The following is a 20,552-nucleotide window of genomic DNA, read 5'->3' on the forward strand; positions in this document are numbered from 1 at the left end:
GACATTATTTGATATTTATATGAAGTTTTAAAATTCTTTTCGAGTTTATTATTCTAATACATACAAAAGAATTTAAGTATTTATATGTAATTAATTAATTATTTTCTATTTTACTGAGTTAATATTTTTTTTTTAAACAGTTTTAACTATTACTCTAAAGTTATTTTAAATTCTATATTTATTTAACTTAACATATTGTGAAAACAATAGGTGTAAAAAATATACTTTCGTTTAATACACATGCTCTGTATGAACCGTTTGTCACGACTTAACATTGTTAGGATTAACAAAGAGATTACTTATACATGGGCTATGAATGTGAATGTTTGCTCGGCTTGTTTTAAGGCGATTAACGGCCTTAAGAACGTGATTAATTTAATAAATTATATTATTCATAAGCATATGTATATATATATATATAAAATAACTAGTTTAAGTAAAAGCAAATATATTATGCAAGCAAGACAAGACACATCTAGTGATACAAAGAAGATTTACGAATTTTAAAATTTAAGATTCTAAACATGTGTAATGATATGTTGTACATAACGCTAATTAATAAAAATCTGAAAATTTGTAGTCAAATTAAATATTTTGTTTAATTTTTCTATTTTTTGTAGCTTTTGTACCTCATTAATGTTTTACTTTTAATATAATTTCATCAGTATAATTTTGAATGTACAATAAATAATATTAGACACATAAATATACCATATTAACTTTAATTAATTTATTATACATTTGTTTACTATCTTAGTTAAATAAGGATGTAAGCAAAACAAAATTATATTTCAGTACCAATTATTATGGATGAATGTTGAGACTATATAAAAATATGTTTTATATTGATAAAAAAACTGAATACGACTGTATAGTATTTATAATATTTCCTTATATAATAGTATTATAATTAATAATTACTTGATAACAAATTATATTACTATGCTTTATTATATTACGATCATTCATTTTTACTATATTTTTATTATTATAAATAATATTAATGTATCAGTATTTTGATTCAATAAGTTATTTAATGTTTAATTTGATTTTGTTCATAATTTTTTGAATACAATAGTTTTTATACAGAAAATAGGTATATGTATACATAAAATGAAATTTTTCAAAAATTTATAATTAATATGCATTAACGAACACAAACAAAATAACAATTGTGGCTTGGTGAGGCGCGGTCGTACGCTCAATCTGTGGAAACGCACTGAGCGTACGTACCGGCCGCAGTTGCTAGCTCCCGGATGGGTGACCACCAGGGATTTTTAGCAACATATCCTTGCCACGCATACACAAACACGTGTTACAACCCTACCCACTTAAAAACCTATAAACAAATATACAAAAATAACCCCTACCGTACCACCCCACACCCAATGCCCTATGTTGCCGCGGGTTCTCTTTAAAAAAAAAAAAATAACAATTAACTACTGTCAATGGCAGTTAAATTTTTAAATGATTTAATATGTCAGGTAAGTTTTAAAATAATTTGATAAATGTGCTATGATAATTGTATTATACATTTTATTCATAACTTATCAACTCATAATTAAAATTATTATATGTGTATAGTGTGTTGTGCTTTAATAAAAATATTATAAATATGGTTTATCTAATACATTTATAAAAACAATCACAGTACATTATTGCTAAAAATATTTAATATATTTGGTATGATGAATTATTTTCGTATTATTTTTAACCTAGTCATCCTCATTAAGAATATCCCATACAGTAAATAATGTGTAAAATACATCTTATAAATATACAATATGGACATTTTGTATTCAGTAGGACCAATGCTGTGTTGTTAGCTTTAATATAAGAGTTAATGCGATCTGTGTTTGTTTTTCGATTTCCGTACAACATTTTAATTTTGAAGGAGTAATACACATTTGAAAATTTAACTATATTGTATTTATTCATAATTTTATTTTATTTTAAATTTCAATAATAGGCCAATTCAGTATTCAGTTTAATATTTTAATATAAAGCTGACAACACAAATTTGTTTTTTTCTGAATTCATATTTGTTATGATGTAAGTTTGTAAGATGGATAATAAAGTCTACAGATGTTGGTTTGCGGTCCTTATAAGAAACTTGGAAAGAGTAAATACAAAATTGATGAATAAAAATTAAAAGTTTGGAAAATTGTATCACATAATAAAACTTGAATTGATAAGGTAGTTAAGTGTAAGAACTAATATTTTCCAGGAATTAAAGTAAATTGTACCAGTAATTAGCACTATTCATATATAAAATAAATATTTGAAATGCCATTAACCATTAACTTCCACACGAATTTAGTGACTTTACAGCAATAAATCTATAAAACATATATTTTGTATAACAAAAAGTAATTTTCAAAAAAAAAAATATAATTTATAAATTTCTTAAATCACAAACTATAACCTGACTCTGATAAAAATATAAATTGCAATACAAGAAAAAACTCAATAAAATAAAATTCGATACTGTGCAGTAGGTATAGCTTCTAATACTTTAACTGGCTTAATAATTATATGAATCAAATACAATCATAATAAATCTTTTTAAAGACATTAGGTGTGTTCAAAAGTGCCATATAAAAATTGTTTCTAAATTTCAGATGAATAAGATCCAAATTAAAAAAAATAAAATAATAATAATAATAGAGATGGCACGTGATTAATCAGATGTTACACACATAATGTTGTATCTTTAAACAATTCAACTAAAAAAATATCAAAATTCCAAAAAAAAGTGTAAAAAACAGTTTGAATTTCAAGGACAAGTATATTAAACATAAACATTGAAATTAACTCAATGCCTGAAGAAATTCATCTGATGATAAAATATTACATATTATTATTTTAAAAAGTATACTTGAATCGCAAAGGGATTGTCATAAAATATATAAATGTCAAGAATATCCATAGTGACATATAAAACTACCAGACAGCGTTTTGACTTTGAACAACAAGCTTGTAAATATGGATCTACCGTGAAATAAGTTGCTATAATATTGACAATTAAAAATATAAAGCTCAAAATAAATAATATTATAGCAGAATGTTTAGGTCTCAATACGATAAACGAGTTAGTTAGCTATTCAAACAAATAAAAATTCTCTTTAGTCAATGTATATTAATATAATTATTAATAGTAAATTATATTATGTGATATAAATAATCATTTCCATTGTAAATCTCTGTGATTTAATCAAAAGTTTGTTTTGTTATTATTATTTTGTATCTTAAATCAATTACAATTTTAAAGTAGCACTTATATTTTAAGAAAATATTAATTCATGTAGCACTATTGCTTTTTATTGAAGCTAAATAATAATCAATAAAAAAAAAGAATGACTATAAAAACAAAACAAAAATTGATTCAGGTTGTTGAACGTATTATCATACATAATCGACATCACTCGTTTGAATACAAAATAGTATCTCTCAATAAATTTTTTTAGCCAACTAAACAACGCCAAAAGTGCAAAATATTTCAAACTCATCGATAAGCCTACCCTCCGGCGTCTCAAGCGCGGACATCCTCATGATGCCCTTTCTCAACACCAATAAGATTTACAAAAAAAAAAAAAAATACACTTAGATTAACTAATATTATGATGTCATATTTTATTATTTATTTATTCATCTTTATAATTTATCGTATATATTGTAATTAATTTACACTTAACAACTTAATGATGTTAAAAATTCTTTATTATATATCAATAAGTTAGATGACCTTGTATGTCAGAAACACTTTAATTTAATAATAATAAAAAAAAAAGAATACGAATACAAAATGTTCTTTTTATAAAATATTATACTGAAAACTTCTGAAATATAATATAATTAAACACTACTTAATATTAAAAATAAGGAAAGCGGGTCACTATAACCACTTAAAAGTTTAAACACAGATCACTAGAATACTGATAAAATGGATGATATGATATATGTACCAAAGTCTAAGATTAATAAAATATTTTATACAATAAATATAAATATTACAATATAGGTTCAAATAAATATTATTCCATTTAAAGGTAAATTTAAAAAGAAATGTAAAACTCATAGTGTCACATGAAAATTACTTTGTTACAAAGTTAACTTTGAGATAACCGTACAGCGATGTCTTGTTTGTTACAAGATCAATTTTCTATTACTCACTATGACTTGTTCCAAAATGTATTTAGATGCTTTCTCATCACAAATTTTCTCGACAAGCAACTTTTATTACAAATCTTCAGAGCTCTGCAATCTTACAGTCCAAGAAATCAGCTACCAACGTGTTTGAATAAATATAACATAAAGTTTTTTTTAATGAAATTATGTGCAATGAACAGACATAATAGTAATAAATGCAATTTATTTATAGTTATAAGGAATTTTATGTTATTAGAATATTTGAGAAAAGTATGTAGTTAACCTGAAAATAAATATTTTCAGTAGGTAAGGACATCGGTGGTTAGTTGTTAGTTTTTTAAAATGTTTATAATGTTTATTGTAATATTCACAATTTCCAATCAATTTAAAAAATATGAAACTGAGCTCCATCAACTAATTTATATAATTACGTATAAGTAAATATAAACTTTATAGTTTTATTGATATGTTGATATGTGCCACATATTATTTTAAGACAAAAAATAAAGTATAAAGTTCACTTTAGAATTATTAATATACAAAATAATTAAATGTAATAATTGTGAAGTATTAAATGGTCATAATTATATGACTATATAACAGTATTGCATGTTTTTTAAATATTATTCATGGAGCATTTAATAACTTGGGTATATTCTTTCTTAGGTAGAAATACAGATATTTTACTAAACAATTTTACATACACGTAAGCTGTATAATTTGTGTATCGATTATTGAAATAATATTACTTATTACGTCATAACAGTTATTGATCATTATTAATATTATTTAGCTATAAATTATTTTGTAGGATACCACAATTCCATTTGTTATCTCTGCCTTAGCACCTTACAAACCTGAATGTGAGATATAACGCAGAATATGCATATTCGATGATCCACATTAGTTTTATTTGTATATTTTGTTATTAGAGTGAATAATTGACACATTTTCAAACATAGAGCAATAAAATTAGCTATCCCCCAGGGGTTTTTAAAAATATTTATTTTAAAGCTACATAAAAAAAATATTGTAAATAGTACCATTTTATAAGTATATCGTTTTAATTTAAATAGTGACTATACAATAGTATGATAATTTTTACAAACTTAAATATTGAAACAAACAAACAGTGTACTTACCAATTGTAATATATAGACAAAAGCAATGGCATGGTAATAAATTAAAATGGAAATGAGAAAATTTTGCATTTCCTCATTTCATTTTTTAATATTAAATTATTATAATCAGTGAACCAATTACCCAATATAAGATTTATCTGTAGGTATAAACATTTTACATAACTTTCACGTAGTATATTTTATAGGTTTTAGTAATTTATTTTTTCTCAATTTTTTGAAAAGCGTATTTAAACTTCTAGTGTATACCTAAAAAAAAAAAAACGGGTAAGTGGATGGCGCTCTGCTGTACATTAGGGGGTAAAGTGGACCTCTGACTAGGGTAGGTTAAATTTGAATGCAATGATAGGTATGATTGTATATGAAAAACGATTCTGAACGGAGATGATTCGTCAGTCTAGGATATATTATATTAAAATATTATCATATATCCTATTTTAAAACAAATATTTTATTTTTAAATTAGGACGAATTTTGCATAAGGCATGGTTAATCAATTTTTCCAAAAACATTTCATGTAGTTATCATAATTCATAGTACCTTATATTATCATAGATATACATATAACTGGTTTGAGGATAAATCGTTATCGTTACGCGATTTCATAAAACTTTAAATCTCAAACGCTCAAAACATTTTTCCTATAATGACGCTTCAAATTTTCTCTATAGTTATTTGAATCAAAAATTATGGAAAACTTAGTGTTGCATTTTTTAACCTTCGATATAAATACAAACAATTTTATGAATTTTGAACTATAAAATAATTTGCACATATTCATGGTTTTGGCGAATTTATGTCAATATTTGAACTTCAAATGCTAATAAACAAAAATTGTACCTTTAAAAAAAATTTTATTGATACTTAAAAAAAAAATGTTCAGAAAAATTTAAAATTTAATTTGTCTATAAATATCTCAAAAAAAGTAAAAATATTTTGAAAATTAAATTATGTAGATAAAATGCTAATATAAATGACTGGTAAAATTTTCAAGTATCTACGACTTATACTTTTTGAATAATAACAAATATTTAAAATCGTTTGAGGATAAATAATTATCGTTACGCTATTTCGTAAAAATTTTCAAACGCACTTAAAATTTTTCCTATAATGATGCTCCGAGTTTTCTTTATAACTACTTGGAGGAAAACTTATGGAAAACTTAGTGTTGTATTTTTAATCCTTAATTATAAACATAAACAATTTTATGATTTTTCAAATTCAAAATTACTTGCAAACTTTCGCGTTTTTGACAGATTTCATAAAATTTTAACTATAAACGCTTATAAAAAAATTGTGACTAACGATTTTTATTTTTTTTTTTTTAGCTACAATAAAAACAACTCATAAGGAACCTTGAATTAAATTTTCAAGTTTTTTGGTCATAAAAAATTTTTTTACTGACACTTCAAAAATAAACACTCATAAAAATCGAAAATTTCAGTGGTCTATAAATAACTCAAAAAAGTCAAAAAATCCCGTTTTTCTGTCACTTTTTTTTTGTTTTTCTCGATTTTTTTGAAAACTGTTGGAAAATGTTTACTTTTGACCTCTATAATGCACCAAGTTAGTAAGGACTACGTGATGAGATTAAATCTGAAATAACGTATTAAATTAATCCACGATGAGCAATACAATGTTTATTTTAATCTATATCCAGTTGCAATAAACACAAAAAATATGATTTTCTATCGGTATCAGCCTAAATATTCATAGCTGCACATTTAAATCTGTTAAAAATTGTTTATTTTCAAAAAGTAGAAACAATGTAACTAAAAATAGTATGTAGTTATACATATTTATAAATTATTATAGTATGTATTAAAAATTGGCATTATGGTATATGAGAAAAAATATTTGGAATATGAAGTAAACAATTTTTGATTTAAATATAATTGTATTTTTTGTGATATTGATTCAATTTTAACTTTGTTCGTATTTTAATCTACCTATAAAGTGTATAAAGTATTAAAGTAGGAAGATCATATTAAAAATGTCTATATAATAAATATCTAAAATAATTTTTATTTTAGTCTTATATTTGAGGATTAACTTAACAGAATACTGAGTGAGCGACCATTTCTAAACTAAGCACTTTAGAAGTTATTGCAAAATAACAATTAACAGAATCTGTAATTATGATTCTGTATTTTTTTCTTTTATTGGTCTTGAAATTTTAAATCTCTGCTTCGACAACTAAGGCCATCAGCATTTATTTTTATTATTTGGAAGTAGAGGTTAGTCATTAACCATAAGTGAAAAAAGATTTAAATATTTTTGTAATATATACATTACATATGATTGCGCTGGTTTGATCTGAGTGTAAAGCATATGATTTTGATAAACATAATATTTTGAAATGTGTAATCGTTTGAGTTTATCAGTCTCTGCGTGTTCCTTAGTAGGTGTATTTATTATTATTATATATATATTACATTATAATATGTATGTTATGGGCGTATAACAAGTGGGATGTGAATTATTTCCAGAAGGTCGAACAGTACAACATCTTTCACTTAGGTACGTTCTTTAGAATTCAAAAATCCGGTAAAAATACCTACAAACCGGATGAATTTAAACTCGTTAAGAATTCCAATGTACTAGAATTTTTCAAAAGACTTTGGTAAATCTAGAAATTCCACAGAACTATATGACTTTATTTCCAACAAAGAATAAATAACAACATTTTAAATAGTGTAGTTATTAACGAATTTCAAGAAAATCATAATATTGGGTGTCTGGATTTAATTGTGTTCTTTAATAATTAGATGGATGCATTCAAGCATTACTTTTTGGGGTGTCTTTTAGAGAATGAAGTACCTAGGCTAATTTGTCAATAAATGTTATAACGTGGAACTATTAAATTATTTATTAAATTAATAAGGTTTGTGAGGTTATTGTTCATTTGTTATTTTTATTGGTTTTGGAAGTAAAAAATTCAAATTATATTTAGACAATAAATGTAATATAATAATATATCACGTGAGATATGAATAATTGGAATTCTACAATTTTAATGTATAAAAAATCTATCACTGTGTGTTTCAATTTCAAATTATTCAAATAAATATTCAAAATTCAATAAATAATTTAACCTTGAATTATAATTTCATATTATCCAATTATCTATTTAATTGTGATTGCAATTTTAAGTTTTTCATTTATGTCACTCCTTTCAGAATCTAATTTGAGATCGTACCCAGTTAAACTTATTTTTATCATATTTTTTGTAACGATGAAAATAATTTTTGTTTAGAAATGTTAAGACTTTCAAATTTAATTAGAAAATCTTTTAAATTAATAATATTCTAATAAAATGTAAAATTGAACGTACGTACCAGCCGCAGTTGCTAACTCTTGGATGGGTGACCACAAATGAATTTTAGCAATATATCCTTATCACACAATCATACACAAACACGTGTTACAACTCTACCAACTTATGAACCCACAAATAAATACACAAAAATAACCTCTACTGTACCACCCCACACCCAATGGTCTATTTTTCAATGGGTTCCTCTACAAAAAAAAAAAAAAATGTTAAATATAACTTACAGTTAAAAATTTTATATGTATATAAAAAAAAAAAAAAATGAGACGATAGAAAATAATTAAATTTTATTATAATTTAAACAATTAACTTGTTTTTAAATATTTTTCAATTTAAATGACAGTGAATATTTTCACAAGAAAACTTTTGGCAAACAATCCAAACTCATAACTGTTTGTATTTTATATTTGTTAGAAAAATCTGAAATATCTACTAATTTTAAAATTTTATATAATATTATAGGTATATCATAATATATAAATCAAATGTACGTCAGTGAATTTGTTGATTAGTTTTTTTTTTTTTTTTTGAGATTATTGAATTCGAAAGTTGTATACCATTCAGCTCTTATAAAATTACAGTGTCTTAAAAATTTCGAAAATGTTTTTTTTTTTTTGGGAATGCTGATATTATATAAAATTCTTAACCATAAAAACAATATTGAACGAATTGCACAAAGTACATTTTTTCGCACACAATTATTTATAAACGCTTTTGATCTTGTTATTATTTATAATACAACACCAATGATGCATGAAATTAACCTTTAAAAACATAAAATATATATTTTCCTTACAAACTTACACACTTAGTTGTTTAGAATGTTGATATGAAATTGTGAACTACCTAACAATAGATCACCTTCTCACTTTTATACTTTTCCCCTTAATTTTTTTTAAATACATATATATATATTTTTTAAATTAAAAGTTCTTAATATTATTACTATAAATTGAATAACTATTAAATAAAATATATTCTTGATCGCGAACCTACTATAGTACTTAAATTTAAATATAGTCACATTTATTTATTCATTTATAATAATAAACGGGACAGGCCATTGACATTTAAATTTGTAAGTAAAATATTAACTTAAGTCTAGACCTATATAATATTTATCATAATAATAGATATGATACCTTTATCGTCGAATGCATTCGATACTAAAATTAATATTATTGCATGGTAAGCCATCGAGATCTGTTATCGAATCTAATGTTGATAAATCGTCGTGACCATGATCTTCTGCGTATCAACGGGACCATTAATTGTAATTAGTATAATATTTTAGATTCTGAGCGGAGCGATGATTGTATTGATTTTACCATGAAGTGTGTTTTTTTTTTTTTTTTTTTTTGTGTCTGTCATCACGTTTTGGGGCAGTAAAAATGCTTCGGTTTTTGACTTCAGTACCTCGTTCGATCAGAAAGTGAATCTAGTTGGTACTTTGGGGGTTCAAAAGTAAAAAATTCTAAAAACTTTTCTAAATAATCGAGAAAAACAAACTAAAAATTAAGGAAAAACGGGAAATTTTACGCACACTAATTTTTCGACAAAATAGATTTTGGTTTTTGATGTAACTTTAAAACGAATGACCGTAGAATTTTCACCGAATATTTATATAAGTATATTCTAACCATCATGCAATTTTAAAAAAATTTCGACTTAAGTTGAACTATTCATAGGTATTTGAAATTTTCGATAATTATTAGTTTTTTTTAAATTAATATCGATAAAAATGTATTTGTTAGGCAGAAAAGCTTGAAAATTTAATAGCTCTTAACATATTGATACAATAGCAGTTGAAAAATAAAAGAAATTCATAGTCACAATTTTTATTTATAAGCATTCAAAATTTGAATTTTGACAAAATACCTAAAAATCACGAAAATTCACAAATTATTTTAAGCTAGAAATTCATAAAAAATTTTCTTTTTAAATCTAAGATTTCAAAATTTAATACTAGATTCCTTACAAGTTTTTCAATCTTTATCACAAATAAAAAATCCACCGGAAATTCAAATTAAAATTTTATGAGCATTTGAAATTTAAATTTTTACAACATTGGATTTTCACTGGATTTCACATTTAGTGATTTTCTTATTTTGGTGTAACTCTAAAAGACTAAAACAAATGACCGCAGATACTTGAAATTTTCACTGAATTTTTATATAGGCATTTTCTATATTTGATACAATTTTCAAAATATGTAGATTTGTTTTGAGCTGTTTACTGATATTTTAATTTTTCAACTTTTTTAGTTTTTTTTTCTTTAAATATCGATAAAAATGTATTTGTTCGGTAGAAAAGCTTGAAAATTTAATACAAGGCCTCTAACACATTTTAACAATAGTAGTTGAAAAATAAAATAAATTCATAGTCACAATTTTTTTTACAAGGATTCAAAGTTTGAATTTTGACAACATACGTAAAAATCACGAAAATTCATAAATTATTTTATGCTAGAAATTCATAAAAAATTTTCCTTTGATACCTAAGATTTGAAAATTTAATACATGGATCCTATCATTTTTTACAATAGCAATTGAAAAATAAAAGAAATGCAAAGTCACAATTTTTTTTACAAGCATTCAAAGTTTGAATTTTGATTAAATACGTAAAAATTACGGCAATGTACAAATTATTTTATGCTAGAAATTCATAAAAAAATTTTATTTGAAATCTAAGATTTGAAAATTTTTCATAATCTATAATATATCCTAGACCGACAAACCGTCTTCGCTCAGAATCGTTTTTCGTATACAATGATATAATATCATTAGATTCAAATTTAATTCCATCCATTACAGTAACCCACTTGTAACCTGTTGTACAGCAGAGTGACATCCACGACTTACCCGCCTTTTTTTTTTTTAATTTAACTAGATTATCTTCAAAAACTATGATAGTTTAATTTTTAATTAAAAAAATTATTATAAAATAATTCTAAGTATATATCAATAAAGATTATTTACAGTACCTATACAAATAAGCCTTTAAAGTATTGAAGTATGATTCATATTTTTATAAATAGTACCTATGTCTGATTTGATGTTGCCCTAGAAGAATAATTCGAACAAAATGTAGAAAATGTTAGATTCCCAACTTACTCTCGTATCATATTTATGGAATTTAGTTTTAAACAAATGTTATACTGTAAAGGTTAAAATGCGGGTCATTATGACATCAATATATTACGAGTGTTAATGTATTAATTTAAATCCACCGGCATATATAATTGTAACTATTATACAACTATTCGTTATAATATTTTAAGTAACCTGATGAATCGATTTGCTACATGTCAATGAAAAATATCTATTTAGTATAATGGTATATGTAATTGGATATTGTGATCTAATATTGTGTCCGATGCTTCGTGTCTGATAGGGCACTGGTAGCGAGCAATGGTGTTTTATCTTCGAAGTCATTATTTTGATAATTTTAATAAAATGTATTACAAAGTAAGGTCATTTACATTGACTCACCACCGTATTGCAACGATTAGTTAATATCATTGAGTATAACCCATGTAGAGATTTTAATTAATAATGAAAATAATAATTATAAATATTAATTACTCCCAGTCATGGATATGCATTATTATTAATGCCGTAAATAGTATAATACTGTAGTTACTATTATTAGTACAATAATTCGTATTTATTTAAATCACCAGGACATTTAATATAATATGTACTCATTATTTATCGAATTTTATTGGGTATGGCACCCCTGCGCATGCTGTCGTTTTTGTGTTCTCAATACATACATTTTTAATGTTAGATGCTAATTTTGAGTATCATGTTACACTTCACATCTAAATTCAACTCAATAAGACTGAGCTTTGCTGCACGAAAAAATAACTATTAGTTAGGTATATATAGTTAATTATAAGTAACCCTAAATATATATTTTTATATTAATATTTATTCATTTTGAAAAATATCAAATACTATTTTTGTATTATTATAATTAAATGATATATGTTTATTGATTCAACATTTTTTCATATTTTTCATATTGATTTTAAATTAGTATAAATATTTAAGTATTATAATAATACAACAATCTTTGCATATTATTCTTTTTCTCACTGACCGCTGACTTATAATTGAGTTGGCCAATAAATGAGTCTTAAGCAATATATCAGAACAAGCGGAATTTGAACTTTATCTTTTTTAAGATGCAATTTATTCAAGAAAAAAAAAATAATAAGTGCCATTAAATCTTACTCGTTACCGAATATCTACCGAAAATGCTTTTAATCATTAATATAATTGGGACACTCAGTTTAATGATTTAGTTATTATACTGTACATGGACAATTACCTTCATTATACTAAAATAATTTAAATACGAGGTACAACAAAACATTTAATATTAGTTAACAAATATGAAACATACTTATGCATATATTTAAATATATAAAGATTGAATATACATATATTTAATATATTTTTAAAAGTTTGGTATGAACATACAAAAACTAACTAAATTTAATATTAAAAATAGAACCATAGTACGTACGTAATATTTAAACACTAAACACTATGACAGTTTGTATATAGCGGCTAGTCGGCTAGTTATAAAAAACAATTGAATGTGTGACAGTCGTAGTATCGGTATGACGTACATACTAAATGAACTACAAATAAAAAAAGGTAAGCCATCGGGGGACGTCTGGCAGATGTAAAACATCGAAATTATTTTGTATAGAAAATATGCACGAAATTGAAAAGATGGTTTATTAAAGGAAATGAACATAGCATAATCAAAAACAAAATATTCAAACTTTTTTAAGAAAAATATTTAATTTTAATTTTAAAAGCATGTTAGATGTTTCATACTTGTTGCTACAAGTCAATAGCTGGTCTTATCCATCGTATTAGATATTTGAATATTTCACATAAATAAACAGAAACACCTAAGTCACATTTTTATTATAACATTATGTTTAAGGAATTTTGGTTATACCTATTATTACTTTGGATAATATATTATGTACTACAGATAAATATATAATGTAGGTACCATATGTGGCTTGGAGTTTATAAATAAATATAGAAGATAATAATTAAAGTGAAATCAATAATGTAAATCTTATTTTTTTTTGACATAATGTCTATTGCTTAATTATTGAGTACACTAGACTAAATAATAATACAATTTAACATTTAAAATGTTTTCATTTCGTGATAATATATTCATTTTTATTTGAAATTTATTTGTAAAAAACATCAATAATATAATATAAATACAGTACATGAAGGATATATCCCCCACTTATAATTACGCCCCTTTAAGTTACTAGTAATGTGAAATGTGCATATTATAATAAAGGACAGTAAGTTGAGTGTGAAACACGTATGTTATAATGTAAAACGGAATAGGTAATATAATAGGTAATATAATAATATAATATAATATAAAATATAATATATAATATATAATATGTAATATAATATAATAGGTAATATAATTATTACAAAACAATCTATTTTATTTTTTATCACAATATAAACAACGATAATGATATATAACTGGTTTACAATACAAACCTATGGAATTAATTTCGTTAATTATAAAACAAATTATGGACACGCTGTTAACTAAATCTAAAAATAGAGAAACCTTTAAATCGTTGATGTGTCAAAGATTTAAAAAAAAAAAAAAAACTTTTCACCATATTCTATCCGCACAATTCACTGTGCGCACGTTTCCTACTTTACCTCCTATCATATACACAGTGCTGTGGCATAGTGGCGGTTAAACGGGGGAGATTACCATATTCTATGTCCAAACTCATCATACTCCCTATAATTCCACTCAAAATCACTGTTTTGAATACATTTCCAACATTTATACCTATAGACAAAAATAAAAATACTTTACAAAGTCAAACTGCGATCAAGATTAAAATACCTTGGTTTCCCCAAATTCAAAATTTAATAACTCAATATCATAAAAACACTAACACATGTGTCACACATCTTGAAGATCCCAATTATACATTTCATTATATCATTCTGTATAACAAATCTATTTTAGCAGAGTTTAACTAGCTCATGCTAGTATGTAGTTATATTTTTATGCAACATGTACTCGTATATAGGCAGCTTATAAATAAAATAATTTTACAACCGTTAGTATTCAATTTTATTTTGAATAACATCAGCTTAGAAGAATCTTTATGTATTTAATAATATTTTAAATATTATATTTATAGGCACCCGCATTTTAAAAAAAAAATATTAATAATTCTCAAAATTGTAATTGTGGTATGAATACATTAAAATATACAGAAGGTGAAATAATTAATAAATTAAAATTCATCATTATTTGGAATAAATGTAGAAAATACAAATTGTTATTATCGTAGTTATATCTTTAATAAATATTTAGGTACTAGGTTGATGTACATTAATTTTAAATATACTTATATTCTCTCAATCTTTTTTATTCACACCTATAGAACAATCATGTTTTATCATTTCACAAGTTTTTTTTTTTTATTACAACAGCAATTTCACTTGACTATCTATAAACATCTATATCGTTATGATAGTTTTAAACTATGAAATTATAAAACTTTTTTGTCCATTCAACGTTTGGATAAAATGAGGTGATTTATGTTTTATATTTTAAACGTTGTCTTACCAAAATTTTACTTTTGGACACTTATAACAATAATACACATGTCGGTTATATATCAAACAAGTATTTGCTGTCGGTATGTATTGTGGTTTTTTTCCCGCAAAATAATACACGATGTTCGTTCATATAGAAGAAAAACAATACGAATTTCCGAAATCATTACCGTGTTGGTGGATTACCGGTAACACATCCCATAGGAAATCAGTAAGAAGAAAACAAACGGCCAGTTTATGATCTCGGGCTAGCATTTGTGTGTTCGGCTATTCCTTATTATGTCGTTGGGTTATCGCCTTTATTTGTCTCATATATATTTATAAATATATTTTATTCTTTTTGATTCTCCACATATCGATATACTCAAATAGTCGAGTGCTTAACATTCACTGTTACATAACAATAAACTGATGGTACAGTTATAGTGAGACAAGTGTATAAACCACGCTCTGGATAAAACAGTAGGCTATTAATAATTTAAATTCAAGTTTGAAATTCATAATAATGATCATTTGCAGTTACCAAAAATGCAATTAATCTGAAACTTCTTTATCAAGTATGCATTTTTAATGAATTAGCTAATGTTTTTAATAGAATTGTCTTAAAATCTACCTATATTATTTGAACTTCATTTGTGCAATTTTGATAGGTAAATAATTTTTTAACGTTAGTTAAATTTAAAACATTTTTTAAATAACTGATACATTCATACATGTATTGTAATTTATAGTTATTTCCTCACGTACCATAATATCATAATATTATATTTGACCTAGTAAAACACATTCACGCAAATCGATTGCATATGACCGTTGTAGTAAAGTTGGGTTTTTATAATAAAATGTATCTAGCTATCTCTGTTACCCGTATGGAAATGTCCCAAGCAGTATAAGATCATTTTATTCATGAAAACATTTAATAGTATTATAGTTTGGTTGAGGTTAGCGAAAATACAAATATCATAAAAACAGCAAAATAGTTACTTTTTATTTTTGAAAAATATAGCTTCCATTGATTATTATTCCATTGCTACCTATTTTTACAGAAATTACCTATCAATACATATAAAATACAAATATTTTAAATAGATTGTTTTTACAACTTAAGAGAGATACATTGAATGCTAATATATTAGGTTTGTACTCTAACAGAATTAATTATCAAAGTATTAAATTTATTACAAAAGTATATGAGATAATAATCTAGGTAAAAAAATTACCACATACTATTATATTATTATGGACACAATTTATACTATGATTATATTTTAAACTATTTAAATATATTATAAAATAAACAAAAATAAAATCAGATTTAAAACACGTGAGTATTGCGAATAATTAAAATGTTAACTTCAGTATTACCTCAGTTAAATATACTGTTTTTATTTAAAGATTAACCTTATAAGACTGTGGAGTAATCGGCGTAAGCTAATCAAATAGAGATTTTCGGGGAAACGTAGGTACCTGCTCAGAGAACGGGTTGGTAAGGGTTCTCACTTCTATCGACAAATGCCTTTAATAAATTTCCGACTCATTAGTTTCATCAAAATCCATTTAATATTCTCTGTATCAGCACCCAAAAACGTGCTTGTACAGCGTGTAATATAGTTTTGTATACACACAGTGCCATCATTGCCGTAAAATAACGATGTGCTCAGAGACAAAGCAGTTGGGCCAGGATATCCACAGGGAGATAGCCGTTGTGTATTATTAAACTGTTAAGTGTTAATAGCAGAGCTCGGTCATGTTGAAATTAATGATGTTGGTCCAAGTAAACTGCATGTTAGCTGGCCAAATTTTAATAGTGCGTGATGATGAATTCAATGAAAAATGTACTTAAACATTCTTGTATAGTATATTATCCAACGTTTCGACCATAATATTATTTAAGCAGACTGTATTGTATAACAAAATAGAACTGCTATTTTCACAATATTTTATTCTTAATATTTCAAACTAATTTGAAAACAAGTAGCACCTACATTTAAATGTATTTACATAATAATATATGGTTATAGCTTATTTAATTATTCGTAAATATTAAATTTTATTTTGTATACGAAAATAATGAAAAAATATTCAATACAATAATTACTTACAATGTCGAAAAACATTTCAATCGATATTTTATAGATTTTTCCTAAAAACAATGTTCTTAAATAAAATTTATATAACCATCATAATTTTTATAGTTGCATTACATATATTTTATTGTGCATAACTTGAAAGTGTATAAACATTTAAAATAATAAACGGAAAATAAAACGAAATGATTTTTAAACAAACCAAGAATTTAAATAAATTGTACATAAAACAAACAAATTTGTAATTTAAATTTGGTATCATTTAAATTTCTATATGATCGATAAAAAAATGAAATTTCCTTCGTGGTCTTACAAATATGTCTTATTGTCAATGTAGGGATTTGTTTTTCTTTCAAAAAACTATGGATCTACAAAAGCTGTTATAAAGCTGCCGCGAATTCTTATTCCGTTTCAGGGTGCTTCTTGCATTATTTTTTATTTATTTTTTTTTTTTTACTGCCAATACTACCACAATAAGCTATTTTAAAGGTTTATCGAAAAAGGTAAAAACAAGAACCTTTGGATAATTTATTGGAATTGCAATGATAGCAAACAAACAAAACAAAAACTCCATTGGTAATTGTGTATATTGGTAATATATATACCTATAAGATCGATCGGGAATTTAGATGTCTGTTCCTCTGTCAGTATCTAACATTATTATTGTAAAAATTCAATTACACTTAACGAATTAATGAAATACGAATATTTAAAAATCATAGCAGTAAAGTGATTTTAAAAACGTAGTAACTTACAAAAGCATTGGTGATAAGATTAAGAGATATATTTATATTTCAGAATCTGATAAATGCAAAAAATATATTGGGTATTTAATAGTTTCTTTATTTTTTACATTTTTAATAGAAAAACTGTTGTGTTTAAAACAATAATATGCTATATCCTGCTGTATCCTGTTCCAGAATAAGAGTGTTTGTATGAGGTCCAATATTATTTTATTGCTACATTGATTGTATCATGTTGTTTTGTTGAGGTTTTTATGATGCGAAAATTCCTATTTTATTTGTCATAATGAGCTAGTCACGATATATGGTAGATACATGGTATATAGGTACCAAACATCAATTTATAACAATTAAAATGTTTATAGCCCGCGTCCATATAAAAAGAAATATTTATTAATTATTATTATTTATATAATATAACCTTCAGAAAGGATGGGAATTGGGAGATGATTACATGATATTGTATTTACTTATATTATTACGCATTTAATAAAAATAGATTTTCTATGAGTAAATAGAAAATACACAAACAGTTAGCAGATATTAAAGGTTTTCGAGTTCATTTACGTGATGAAAATTATGAATTGATGTTGGTCGAGATTGAGTAGGGGTGATTAAGCGATTAGGATCGTGATTTTGGATGTTAAGAATATTATCTTGCTAGGGTTATGTATCTATGTGTGGCATTTGGTGGAATATCTAATTTTCGATTTGAATCTCGCGAAAGGTACATATTGTGGCATCCCCTTTCACAATTAAGAAATTGTGTCGTATTTTTGTGTGACCAATTATGAGTGTTGTGGTAAATAATTTAATCATCTTCATAACTCGAAAGGGGAAAAAAAACAATGAATGATATTCTGTTTGATGTTAAGCAGCTCAGTGGAATGAGACAACCATTGATGTTTTATGGATCATCGCATTTGTATGTTTATGATTTAAATATTACATATACTATTTTTTTTTAAAATAATTTAGTAATCAAATATTGGTGTTTGATGGATTACAACGTTTTATCATAATTGTCTAACATATTTTTTTTTACACATTTATGGGGGACAAAAATACGTAATTAATATACACTGTTGATAATACTAAAGAATTGTGTTTCCATTAGGTGTTGCATTTATATATGATACAGCTATAGGTTGTTAACAATAAGCGTTTATCTTTTATTCTCAGTTTAAAGAATTTTTTCCAAAATTATTTTTTAGACCACTGTAGTATGCGTGGCATACCTACCTACTGTTTGAAAATGTGAAATCGATTTCAAACAATGTGTGCCATACGGAATTGAAATACACGATTGGAAAAGCCTGTCTTTAGAAACGGCAAAGCATCGTTCGAAATTGACATTCAGTACCAAATCACGTATTTATAGCTGTTTCGAATTTCGATTGTAGTATTATATACAAACGGCCACTTTCAGAAACATAGACGTACCGTTTGAAATGTGCTGCTTTTATAAAAACTCCGACGAGTGACGTTCGTTCTAGTACAATGCTTCTATGGGTACGGTAGTCATCAGTAGTACCCAGTGCCGGTCCGATGGTTTTCGGTGCCCGGTGCAGAATTTCGCAGGGCCCCATGGCCCATACCGCCATATATATTAATTTAGTAATTATTTAATATTTTATACATGCATATTATCTATATTTATTTATTATTTAATTTGTGACATGTGGGGCCCGATGCGATCACACCGCTCACCTTCCCCCCTAGAGCTGGCACTGTTAGTACCTACTGTTAGTACGAATGTCTATATAGCCATTTGATTGTTATTTTATGATTTATATATTATGTAAAAATAATAATATCATAATGATTATTTGACAGTACATATCACATTGGTTGGTACAATATAAAAAAATGAAAGCACGTCAAAAGTGTTAAACGAGTATGTTATACCTCTATAGGTTTATACCTTTAAATAGGTTGTCATGGATACACGTGTTTTGTTTAAACTTTTGTGTAATCAGTTGATATTGAAAAAAAATGTTTGATGAACGAGTATTTTTTTTTCGTAATGTGGATATTTCTTCGTATTGAATCTCTTATTTTATTTTATTTTTTATGTGCAACTAAGAGTACTTTTATACGAACTAGATGATTGTACAATGATTTATTTAATGGGTTTTCTAGAATATGATTGAGATAGTATCAAAATGCAAATAGCTACAGTATTTAATTTTAAATAAAATGACTAGCCTTATTTTATATTATTATTATAGTACTTGATATATATATTTATATATAAATGAAATATAAAAGTCCATTAACATGATAATGATGGCAAAAATTGAATATAATTAATCTTTAATGATAGAAATTTGCTTGGAAAATAAACATTATTTAAATTATATAATATCTAAATATAAGCAAAATGTTGATTGTGTCATGAATATTTACAAATATAATATTATTTATTCATATATTATGCAATCAAA

General features: G+C 25.0%; 1 protein-coding gene across 3 annotated transcripts in view; it reads right to left on the minus strand.

Moving 5' to 3' along the window:
* The window catches only part of LOC107163241 (uncharacterized), a 147,858-nt gene that overhangs the window by 18,315 nt on the left and 108,991 nt on the right, over positions 1 to 20,552 (minus strand). The gene's annotated exons all lie outside the window — the stretch shown is intronic.

The sequence above is a fragment of the Diuraphis noxia genome, unplaced genomic scaffold (assembly GCF_037042655.1).
Source record: "Diuraphis noxia isolate RWA-SAM2 unplaced genomic scaffold, SU_Dnox_SAM2 contig0004, whole genome shotgun sequence".
Lineage (NCBI taxonomy): Eukaryota > Metazoa > Arthropoda > Insecta > Hemiptera > Aphididae > Diuraphis > Diuraphis noxia.